The sequence below is a fragment of the Falco biarmicus genome, chromosome 3 (genome assembly GCF_023638135.1).
Source record: "Falco biarmicus isolate bFalBia1 chromosome 3, bFalBia1.pri, whole genome shotgun sequence".
In the NCBI taxonomy this organism is placed as follows: domain Eukaryota; kingdom Metazoa; phylum Chordata; class Aves; order Falconiformes; family Falconidae; genus Falco; species Falco biarmicus.
In genome coordinates this window covers 20,283,623-20,294,821 of record NC_079290.1, presented here as the reverse complement: position 1 = coordinate 20,294,821, position 11,199 = coordinate 20,283,623, and the positions used below count along the sequence as shown (strand labels likewise).

Below are 11,199 nucleotides of genomic sequence, written 5' to 3'. Positions count from 1 at the left end.
GGCAGAGGAGGGAGCCTCCCCCAGCCCCCTTTTCCCAGAGAGCAGCTCCAGCATCCCTGTAACCTTTCCTGCTGTGCTGGCTGCAGTGGAGCTACTGGCATGCCAGCACCAGAGTGTGGTGCTGGCAAGCTGCCACAGCATCCCTGAGCTGTGGTAGGGAGAGGTGGGAAACCCCTCTGGAAAAACAATTTTACCAGACAAAAGAAACCTATTTTTTTTCTGCACTAAGAACACCTTCCTTTTTGTCCTGCTGCATACATATCATACGTGCACACTCCTCACATAGCCATATTTCAAAGCCCTGTTGGAAGCACCAAAGATGTTAAAACTTCTCAGGAGATGAAGTAACAAGTGCCTTTTATGCTGAAATGTGTCAGGGCTCTCTGGCATACAGGTAGGCCAGCTGCCACCCCAATGATTAAAGCAATATAAGATACAGCCTCCCACAGAGCATCAGGTTGAAGAAAAATTTCCTCCTGCATTTCCTCCTTTCCTCCAGTGCACACTCACATATGGAGTGCCCAATGCTGCTCCAGGTTACCCCGACAAACGTGCTACCACTGACTTCAAGATGAGAGAAACCCTCAGTAGGTTTCTTATCTGGTCTCCCTGAATAAATCAAAATTTTAAATGTGCAAAGCAAATGCTGAGTGTCTGCCATAGCTATTACAGGAAGAAAAAAAGAATAATGTCACGTAATAGCATGTTTCTCCCGCAAGAAGCTTTGATGTCAGGAAACTACCCAAGTACAACTATTTCTTTAACTTGTTCATCTTTGGGGGTTGCCAGAGGAAGGTCTCTTTTCCCTTCCAGACCACCACAAAGTTGAGACACGGAGAACAAGTGATCGTCCACATGACTCTTCTGTAAAAGTTCTGGATTTTCCAAATGGCCATTTACAGTTAGATGTTTATTCATTTTTCCAGTCAGTAAGCATTACAAAAATAAAGGACAGAAAACCAGAGGTTATGCTAATAGTTCCCAAGTGACTATCAAGAGCGTGCAGTTTCAGTGTCTGATGCAGATGATAGTAGATTTTCTCAGGAAGCTAAGGAAAGACACAGCCCAGCTTTGTGAAATTGCACAGAAGAAAAATTTGCAAAATTTGTACCTGTAAAGCTGTATCAACAACTGAGTTTTAGGTGATTCTTTGAATTATTGGTAACATTCATCACGTTCTCTGACAGACATCCACAGCAATAGTTGTAGCAAGGTAGTGAGGAATTTCCCATCTCAGCTGAAAAGCTCTTAGGTGAGCAAATACAGCTATGACCTAAAACAATTCTTTCAGCTGAAGAAACAGTACCAGATTTCTGCTCTTCTGACACTCAAGACATATTCTATAGTTGAGATCTGACATTTGTATTGTTTTTCTTTTTTGTTAGATTTCCTGTCTTAACTAAGAATCAACCCAAATTACTGAAATTCTGTGTACTTGACTAAACGCTAAGAATGATGGCCCATTTTACTGCTCCCCAGCATGATTCACTGAAGAATCCAATATGTAGCCTTGCTCCAGCAGTGGTGGAACAAATTACACCTTGCTTCCTCGTTGGGATGTTGATAAATAGATAAGCTGTTCATCAGCATTAAATGTAACAACCCTTCTTTGTGATTTCTCCTTTTTGCAAACCTCAGAAACTTCTGAAGGAAATCTAATACAGATCAATGAGCCATACCAAAATGAAAGCACTCATGGACACAAAATTGTATTGCTGGGCAAAAGCACAGAATTGTCTTCAACAGAAACCTTTCTGCATGTCTTACGATCTTTATTATATTATTTTTCATGTGTATTCACCCTGTATTTTTTCTCCTTTCCAAAGTAAGTGAAAAACAATTGCTTGGAATGGAAGGACCTTTAATATGTCCATTCTTACGTTCTTCTACATATACCTGTTCCCATTGTGAGTTTATGTCATTCTGTTGAAGTGAACCTGGTGAAGAGATGGACTGGGCTCTTATATTTAAACACTCAATTTTCCATGCTATGTAATTCACAAAGGATTTTGTATAAAACTCTGGGAAGTTAATGTGATTTTTTTCTATTTCTCTATCACAGACATTTAACTCTTCGTTGTCTTTCTGAATGTTCACCCACAAAAATGTTTCCTTGGAGTCATGCGTTTTCACTCACTTGCATTCAAAGACCCAGTGGAGAAGTTCATTCCAGTTCTGTAGCTTCCTTATATTTTTCTCTTTTCCGTATTTACTCCTTTTCACAGAAAGGTAGCTTGGGATATTCTCTGTTGCTCCCATCTCTTTCCCAATTGCATCATGCGTTCTTCCCAAACTCCTATCACATGCCTTTCTGGTGTAACTAGGTGGGATTAAAAGAGCTACCTGGCTTTCTTATGATCACTCATGGTGGAATTTGTTTCTACCACATATAGGTACAAAGCCAAATGCTTTGCAGAAATCTATTAGAATCAAGTCTCCAGAGTTATGAGATACCACAGCCAAAGGGAAAATACAGCCACAACTTCTTCTGGACCTGAACTGTCCTTGGGAAGAACTGCATAAGTGATTCTGTGGCATCGTGCCTCAACTCCTTAGCTTTGCTAGGCCTAACTGACTCACGCTGGATCATCTCAGCTCTTCTCTGTAACCAGCGCACTGATCGATCTGCAAAACAAATCACTTCCCATGCATAACGGAGGGATGACTCTCTCTCTGCTTTATCAGGCAAATTGGCTGTCTCATCTAAAAGGTTATTTCTGCAAAATGTTGAAGTTTTGTTGCAAATATCTGAACTCATTTTTTTCTCAAGAAAGATATTAAGTAGCATCAAAAGAGAACAATCCAGGTCACTAAGGACAGTCAGGTAACATCGCAGCCACCTCCCTATATGAAAGACAGTGGTAAGACTTAAAGCCTCCCAACTTAAATAGCTGTGGAGTTTTTCAAGAACACTATATACTGCAACAAGCTAAAACAGTGGACATCAAGATTGTTATCCGATGGAAAGCAAACTAAGTAACATGTATTTCTGTGTGCTGAAAAATTTCACTGGTAAGTACTACACTTCAGGATAAAAGGTGCTCTCTACCATGTCAGCTTTTAGGATATAGGATATAGGATGTAGGGCTAGTTGGCATTTGGGCCTCCAGTTCATAGGAAGTTATAAATTCTTCAGATGCAATTGTTTATTTAAACAGGCACACATATTCAATATACTTTACTAAACAAGCACTGCGGAAGGTCCAGCAGGTTACAAGATGAGGGTAACTAGCCACTGGAACAGGGTAGTTGTGTTTTCACTCACTTTAAGTACTTCAACAGTGATGATACATCTTCCCATCACCACCAGCAGCTGTAAGCAGGAACTGTTCAGTGAAATTCCAAGGCTTATGTTACGGAGGAGGCCAGCTGGGATCATCATAATGATCCCTTCTGGTCTTAAAAGCTCTGAATACCGTATGTAATCCCTGTAATTAATCTAGCTCCATAGGCTTCTGTTTACGAGTTAGTTATTTTGGCTGTCTGTATCAGGAGAAATAACTAGTTGCGGCCAGTCAGGGTTTATTGAAAGTAGGGAATTACTATTTGAGGTGAAGTCTGTTTCTAAAAAGCCTGCTGTATAAGCCTATGCTCTTTGGAAACACCAGAGTTGATCTCTATGACACATCTTATTTGCCGAAAGTTTACGGTAGATTGACTCATGCAGTTTTATGTTGTGCTCTGTTTAAAATACTACTTTTTTTTGGTTGAGTGGTAGCTGTTTCAGTGGTTACCTTTTGGTTTGATGGTTTGTTTTTATAGGGCAGAGAAAGTTTACCCAAATTACGAGCAGTTGCCAGTACTGCCTGAAGAAAAATGTCATCCTGACATTGATTTCTTTGGGGAATGAATCATGCAGCTATATAACTTTTAGCAGTGCCGTCTGTCTAGATTTGTGATCTTTTTTCTTTCTTTTAGTACAAAGTTTGTCACTTGAAACAATGCGTGATGTCTCGTCTTAAGCATATTTATAGTTTTCCCCGTGTTTACTAACAGTTCTGTTCTGTGTGTCACTTGTGTCTGGTACTATGCATCATCAGTAGTTCCATTTCAGTATAGAAACCCATAATTTCACTTTATATTTTGTCCATATGCATCATTTTTGTGGCTATGTTTTATCCATGATGGGGCATTACAAGGAGGTCTTCTTAATGATAGAAACCATAATGTGTCCCAAGTATAGCACAGTATGGATAATTGCAGACAGGAGTTCAGGAGTATTTTTGGTTTTGACAATTAATGACTGCCTGCATGAAAGTTTTAATGCATTGCATCACATAAAAAAAAAACAACAAAAAAACAAAAAAACCAGAACACCAACAGAAAACCAATGGCACATTCTTTTGGAGAGTTCCCTTAATCCAAAGAAAATTAAAATGGTCAAATCTTTACATCAGCCCAAGCAGAAAATGTAAGTAATGAATACAGCTTTATGGATTTCTTCAGGTCAGATGCTGCTCATTTGAAATGTTGCACTTAGGAGGAAAGGGCTGAGGAATCCCAGGAGCAGCAGAATCAAAACAGCAGATGTTTCTAGTCTAGTTCTAATCCCATGTAATTAGAATAACAGATAAATCATAAGTTCTTATTTTCTCATCTCTGCTTTCTTTTTAAGTTTGCTTAGTTCTTTTTTTCCCTTGCTCTACTTCTGTGTGCCCCTGTTACTTACTATTTATTAAGTGCTGGCTGATGCAAATCTTTGGAGTTATGAAGCTATCATGTTTGCCATGTTTAGGGGCTCTAGTCAATAAATCTCAGCTCTTGCCCTTTGCTTCCTTGAAAAAGGCAGTTCAGCATTCATTTTGTGCCTCTGTTGCCCTTCCCACCACAACATGGAGAGACACTCACTGAACACGTGCCTGTCTGTATGGCAGAGCACGATGGTGGGAATGGTCATCACATCTGAGGGAGCCAGCACAGAGGACACACTGGCATCCACACATAGGAAAAGTTCACAGTTACTGACTCATCCCCCGCCACAGATCCTCCTTAAAGGAAAACACGTGCTGTCTATGAATCTCCTCCTAGTGTTAACAGGCAGCAATTCACTTTCAGATCAATTAAGTCTAGAAACAATATTAAAAAAAAAAAAATCATTGAAAAGAGGCCAGCTTCAGCTGGGGAACTGGCATAGGCAGTATCGAGCAGGACGCCAGTCTAAATCCGCTTCCAGTGCTCATCTGTACCCTTGTGGAATTGGCTTCCCACCTCTGTGAGCAGGCACCGTGCCATCCTACTGCACGGGTACTAGGGTGGGCAGCCAAGCAATCCTGTGCACGCACTGACTGTGGGCACAAAGGGCACAAATCCAAGCCCAGGAATGTGGATGCAACAGTATGGCTGGAGCCTCTGCACAGACTCAACAGTTACGGACTGTGTCAGCAGTGTGAAGCTGGAATCACCTCCAAGATCAGCCAAACAGCCTCCTCCACTGTGTGAAGTCATTTTTGTCACCAAGGGATCAGGACATATATTGCACAAGAAAAGAAGAGGGAGGAAAGGAAGGACAAGAGCAACTGGAGATTTCTTAATGATGGGTTGGCATTCAAGCTCTGCCTGCCCTTTGCGTAGTCCTTATTCTTTTGATTAGGTTGTTGGTCTTTGGAAAGAAAACATCCGATCTGTGATGGAGCTCTGTGGATGCTTTGCATGGCAAATCTCTTCTGTGCTGTAAAGCCAAGGACCAGTTAATATTAGAGATAATCTCTTATCAGCTGCACACAAGTTCAGGTTTATTCTTAACTGCTTCTGGCTGATCATGGCCCAAGGGATAAAACCTCTCTACCACAGTGTAGGACAAAAACCTACAAGGATCTGCTGTTTCCTCCCAGCACATGCTGCTCTGACCAAACTGCAAGCATCTAGCAGACTGTAGCAATTTCTTGTCCCTTAAACTGAAAGTGACTGTGAATCCCATAATAAAGTTGGAATCTCCAAAACCCTTGGAGAAATGACAATGCTACATAATGTTTTACTGACAGTGTTGGATATAGTCCGATGCTGTCCTTGGAACTGATTTAATGTTACTTCTAAACTCATAAATTCGTCTGAACACTGCTATAAAAGCCCACACATTAAACAAAACCATGCACCCATTCTTGGTGATGAGACATACTGTGCTGATCTATGAGCCTTTCTTCTATACCTATACGTACATTGCTGCAGCCAGAGAGCAGGTAGATTAAAAAGCAAAGCACCCAAGCAGGTGTCACTTCCTATGCGAGGATGAGACAAACAGAAACTTAAAGTCTGGGGGTGTCCTGCCTTGGGGAAAAATGCAGAAAATTCAGTGGTTCCCATCAATGGCAAAGTAATTACTATTCAGAAATCTTTTTATAAGACCTGTAGCTCAATTTTTTCCTTGCCAGGAGTGGCTCAGCAGTAGTTCCAAGTGATGTGAATTACTCCAAATGCTAGGAGTCACAGCAGTCCTTTTATCCAGTCTGTACTAAGTGCTGTACTTATTATGTTAAACCATTGTTAAACTAAAATCCAGCCATAATGACACCACATTGTATACCTAAGCAAGCACCCACAATTCAGAGCCACGCATATGAAGTCAGGATTGGAATCCAGCCTTCCAGTTTTCAAATCACAGGCCAAAAGCTCTGGAGGTACTAGCAATCAAAATTCAGCAGAAAAATACCATTACCTTTTATCCTTTTTCATTAATCAAAACCTGAAGTTGCAAAAAGTCCAATTCATTAGCAGGTTATAAAAACCCAAAACAAACAACTTTCTGGGTATAGACTGAGTGAAGGGGTTTTTTTTTCCTTTGGTTTTGTTAGGCTGTCAAGCAGAAAATACACCACCACCATCACCCTCCCTCCCCTTCACTAGCAAACAGTCTGGCAGACAATAACTAGGAAGGTGGGAGAATGAGGTTCAAAACTTTCTTTTTCTTGCCAAAAGGACACCCACACAGACATGAAACAAATGTTACGATACACATTACACAACACTGTGCGTCCCCAAACACCAGGGAAGCAACTCAGGAGGTAAGACAGAGTTCACTGAGCAGGACAGATGTCTTGGGACACATTTAGTAGCAGGGTTCAGGCCGTGATGGAGGCCAGGAGCTCTGAGAGCAGCAAGTGAGCCCCTTCGAAGTGGTCAGCCGCCAATGTCACCACTGGTGGCGTTCAAGAACACAGAAAAGAAAAAGAAAAAAAAAAGTCTGGAATGCCTGTTATAGATTATGCATATATTATCACATACCTCTGGGCTAGGAAGGAGGTCTGCAAGCTTTCTCTGTTTTCCTGTGGATCCTTCTTTGTTTATTGTGTTCTCTTCTCTCTCATCTTCCTCATACCCTTGCCTTCCATTTTTGCTGGATTAGCTCATAAACATTCCAGGGCAGGTAGATGCCTCCTGATTTGTTGGGGATTCTTTTGCAAAAAGCGCTGAAGAAAGTGCTAAAAGTTGTTTGGTTCTGGCTCTGTTCAGAAAGTGTGCAGCAGAGTTTGAACTGAAAAAGAAGGAAAAAAAAGAGAGAAACTAAGTAATTATAGATCTATATAATCTATAAATATGCAGTTCAACAAAAAGGTCAAATGGGTAATGCAAAGCACAGCAGCTGAATGCTAGGACCAGGAGAATAAGATCTTGTAGGACTTGTTAGTCTTGTGCTTTGAAGTTTTGTTGTTGCTCCGTACAACAAACAGGTTTCATATAAAATCCACAGGTCAGCACATCACCTGGGTACCACTTACTCATTTGCATGTTTTTTCCTGGGCACAAGCTTAGTGTCTGCCATCTCTTGTGACTATGTCTTCCACATATCACACGGCTTTCTCCAAAGAACCACACACAGTTCACCACTTCATGGAAGGGTTGTGAGCGCGCTGGCAAGCAAAGCTCAGCTTTGCACTAATACAAAGCTTCATACATGGCTCTGTCAGTCTGTACTTCAAGGTCAGTAACTTCTCTGTTCTCTTAAAAAATGTTAAAGAGAGCAAGATCAACCTTTTTTGGTTTGTCATGGTGGGGAGTATACATGTTCTCTTGGGGCAAACTGAGCACAACTTTGCTGCTAATCCTTATTATAAACTTAGAAAGCAAACTCAAAAGACTGCTTGCCAGTTCTATTTCAGCTCACAGCACTGTGTTTAGGTCTGTTTCTAAATAGAAATACTTTCATTAACCATGCAGCCCTCTGTTTAATTTCTTAAATGTTTTATTATTTTTTTTAGAGAGGAGCCTCAAACCAGAATGGGAAAGACATAACTGGGCAGGACAGAAGTGATTCCAGGCAGAAGATTACATTTGGTCCCTATTTCTGCAGCCCAAAATAACAACTCTCCAAAGAGCATTGGGGATATTCAAATTCCAGAGCCAGAACTCTAAGCTCCATGGCTCAAGACATGATGTGATCTCTAGGAGGAGAGCGAAGGAGAGCTCTAAAAGACAGAAATGCCTGAGATAAGAATGTAAAAATCCAGGGCTGGGTACATGCCCATAATCTCTCATGTGTAAACAAACAGTTAAATTTGTGACAGGGAGCAGCGTGTTCAGTTTTCTGAAGAAGACATGTTTCCCAGAAGGAATTACATAAATATTTATGAAAATAAAGCAGGAAATATTTTCCCAGGGTAGGACACTGGTCAGCACTGCATCAGGTCAGCAGAAGCCGGGGTTTATTTTGTCAGTCTTCCCCTGGAACTGAATCATTGCCCTCTTGTTTGCAAAAATCTGTTCTGACACAGGAAGAGGCTGCACTTAGATAAACACAGTTACAAACCACACTGAGTATTTCACTTTCTATCACATCTCTGAATGCATATATGAATGCCTTACTTTTTTTGGACAGCTTCTCTGAGTAGTGATTGCATGGAAAACAATAGCAACAGGTATCTTAGGCCTCTGAGGAAGTCCGATGCTGGATGAGTGAAGACAAAGACATCTTCAGTAGAACCAAAAGCCTGCAGGTTAACTGCCAGGGAAGTATTCTTAATGAAAGTATTTACAACAAAAGTGCTTATACACATTCACTGGGAGCCAGTAAATTCTTGCAAAGTGCAAAAGTTAGAAATGCAAAGTTGCAATGCAGTGCTACCTGAGCGAGCAGAAGTTATACGCAGTTGAGGTCTGTTTAAAAAACGGGGTATGGAGTTTAGCACTGCTCCTCATAAAGCATCCAGCAGCTCTTTCAATCTGCGCTCTGCAAACCAAGCTCCTTCCGAGATTTCGGTGCTGACCCGGGCACCAGCTGTCTCCAGATCCCTCCTGCCTTGCAGAACATGCTTCCAGGTGGAATCTGGGTCAGCTTTTCTGTTTAAGCCCTAAAAGTTGAGGGGGATAGGAGTGGGAAAGGAGAGGCAAGAGTATCCCAAGAAGGGGTTGTAAGCTCTAAAGCAGACCTAAGTTTCTGCTAGAGCGTCATCCCTGTGTCAGACCAGGGAACACTCACACCCATCCCTCAAGGTACCCAACTCAACACAGAGTCAAACTCACTAGCAGGAAAGCAGGGAGATAGGGGAAACATATATTTTTACGCTGCTGAGGTTGATAAAGCCCTTCAAATATCCAACAAAAATTACCTAAAATCATTAGAGTCCTACAAGCTGTATTTACTGAACACAGAAGCAAGGAGATTTTGGAGAATTTTGTTCTCAGTTTGGTTCTTGTCAGTAATTTGCAGGCATATCAAGTCTAGTCATTGTTTATATCTTACTCAGAGGAACAACAACTGGTGGAGACTGTGTTTACAGGCTCAAGTATTCACTGCATGGTGTCAAAACCAAAAATGATTCTTTACAAAATAGGCCTAGGATTACTTTCCTCCCTACGCTTAGCAAACTACACGTTACTGCTTTTCCTTTCCATTCTCTCTAAGCTTTGCCACTGCAATTGATGTATCCAATACAATCGGCTGATACCAAGTTGTCATGACCTCTGACACCAGGAGAACAGAAACCATCTAGGATCCCAAAGCAGAGGAATATTGTACAGCTTTTTTCCTTTTACTTCAGATGCCCCCGGATTTATTCAGTACGATACAGTACAGAAAAGGAAAGTTCTCCTTAACACTAAATTTGGGTTAGAAAGGATGCCAGTGGACTGTCAGCACTTCTGGCTGAATCAGACCGTGGTTATAAGCAGGATGTATTAAGCTGGAGTCCAACCACAGGATCTGGGGCTCTACAAATTATTAAAATTGGCTCTAGATCTAGCAGTCTTTTGATGAACACTATTTCAGAATGCTGTCCGTAGTCTTTATAGTTATTGACATTTAACTGCTAATGTCTGAAAATAACCAAGTGGACGTAATACACATGACCAAGGAAGTACTTGTACTCCAAGGAGGCAACGCACTACACAAAGGTTACCTGACTATTGCTCTTCTCAAAGGACCAGAATCCTTCAGGATTTTCTTTTGTGTCTTCTCAGGGTTTCCTTGTAAAGCGTTCATGCCCTAGGAAATATTTGTTTTATGCCTTTTATGTCTGGACAACACTGCCTGGTTTGTTTTTCTCTCTTGCCTACAGACATTTCTCTAAGGCCGATTCAATGAGAATTAACATGCACAATAGGCAATGTGCCTCATTAAATCTCTATCAGCAATGAAGCTGCTTGAAGATTTTTCAATGAAACTGGTTAGATAAATACCGATTTGCCAAAACTCAAGCTTTTTGTGCTAGTATATCAGTTTTGATGGATTGCCTGTTAAAGCAGGTTTCCTAGCTTCAGGACAGGATTTATGGTCCAACATACAGGAAGACATAATCGATTAGCAAACAGCCTTGTAATAAGGCAATATAACCTTAAGGCTGTGGTGCAAACATTGGTTTGAATTAGGCAGAGAAAGAATTTGAATCTGGATTTCCTACATTTTTAGTGCCTTCATTACCGAGCTCCTGGATATATTAAACTTCATTTCTCACTGTGTGTTTAGGGGGTTTGTGACTGTCATGGAAGGAAAAAAAAAAAAGGTATTGACTTCTTTTCTAATGTGGAATAAGAACATTTGTAAATGATCACAGCAATAGTAGCATCAGAAAAATGTTCCCTGCTTAGTCCTGGTCAGTGACTGAAGTGGTTAAACAAATGGTTTCCTCCCTCACTTACACTTACCCCTCTTTATCCCTGATAAATAACAAAGAAGTCACTGTAAGTCTCTCAGTACTGTGGAACAGCTAGCATCATTCACGTCAGTTTGGCAACATTTCCCAAAAAGCCTCCTCCAAAGCTAAGTACACT

The 11,199-nt window shown here is 41.1% G+C and overlaps 1 long non-coding RNA gene across 6 annotated transcripts in view; it reads right to left on the bottom strand.

Moving 5' to 3' along the window:
- Positions 1–11,199, bottom strand: part of LOC130145478 (uncharacterized) — a 59,655-nt gene that overhangs the window by 13,563 nt on the left and 34,893 nt on the right. For all 6 annotated transcript variants that reach the window (XR_008820576.1, XR_008820579.1, XR_008820577.1 and 3 more), the window contains one exon: positions 7,219–7,468. This is a non-coding gene — a long non-coding RNA (uncharacterized LOC130145478). The remainder of the gene's footprint in view (positions 1–7,218; positions 7,469–11,199) is intronic.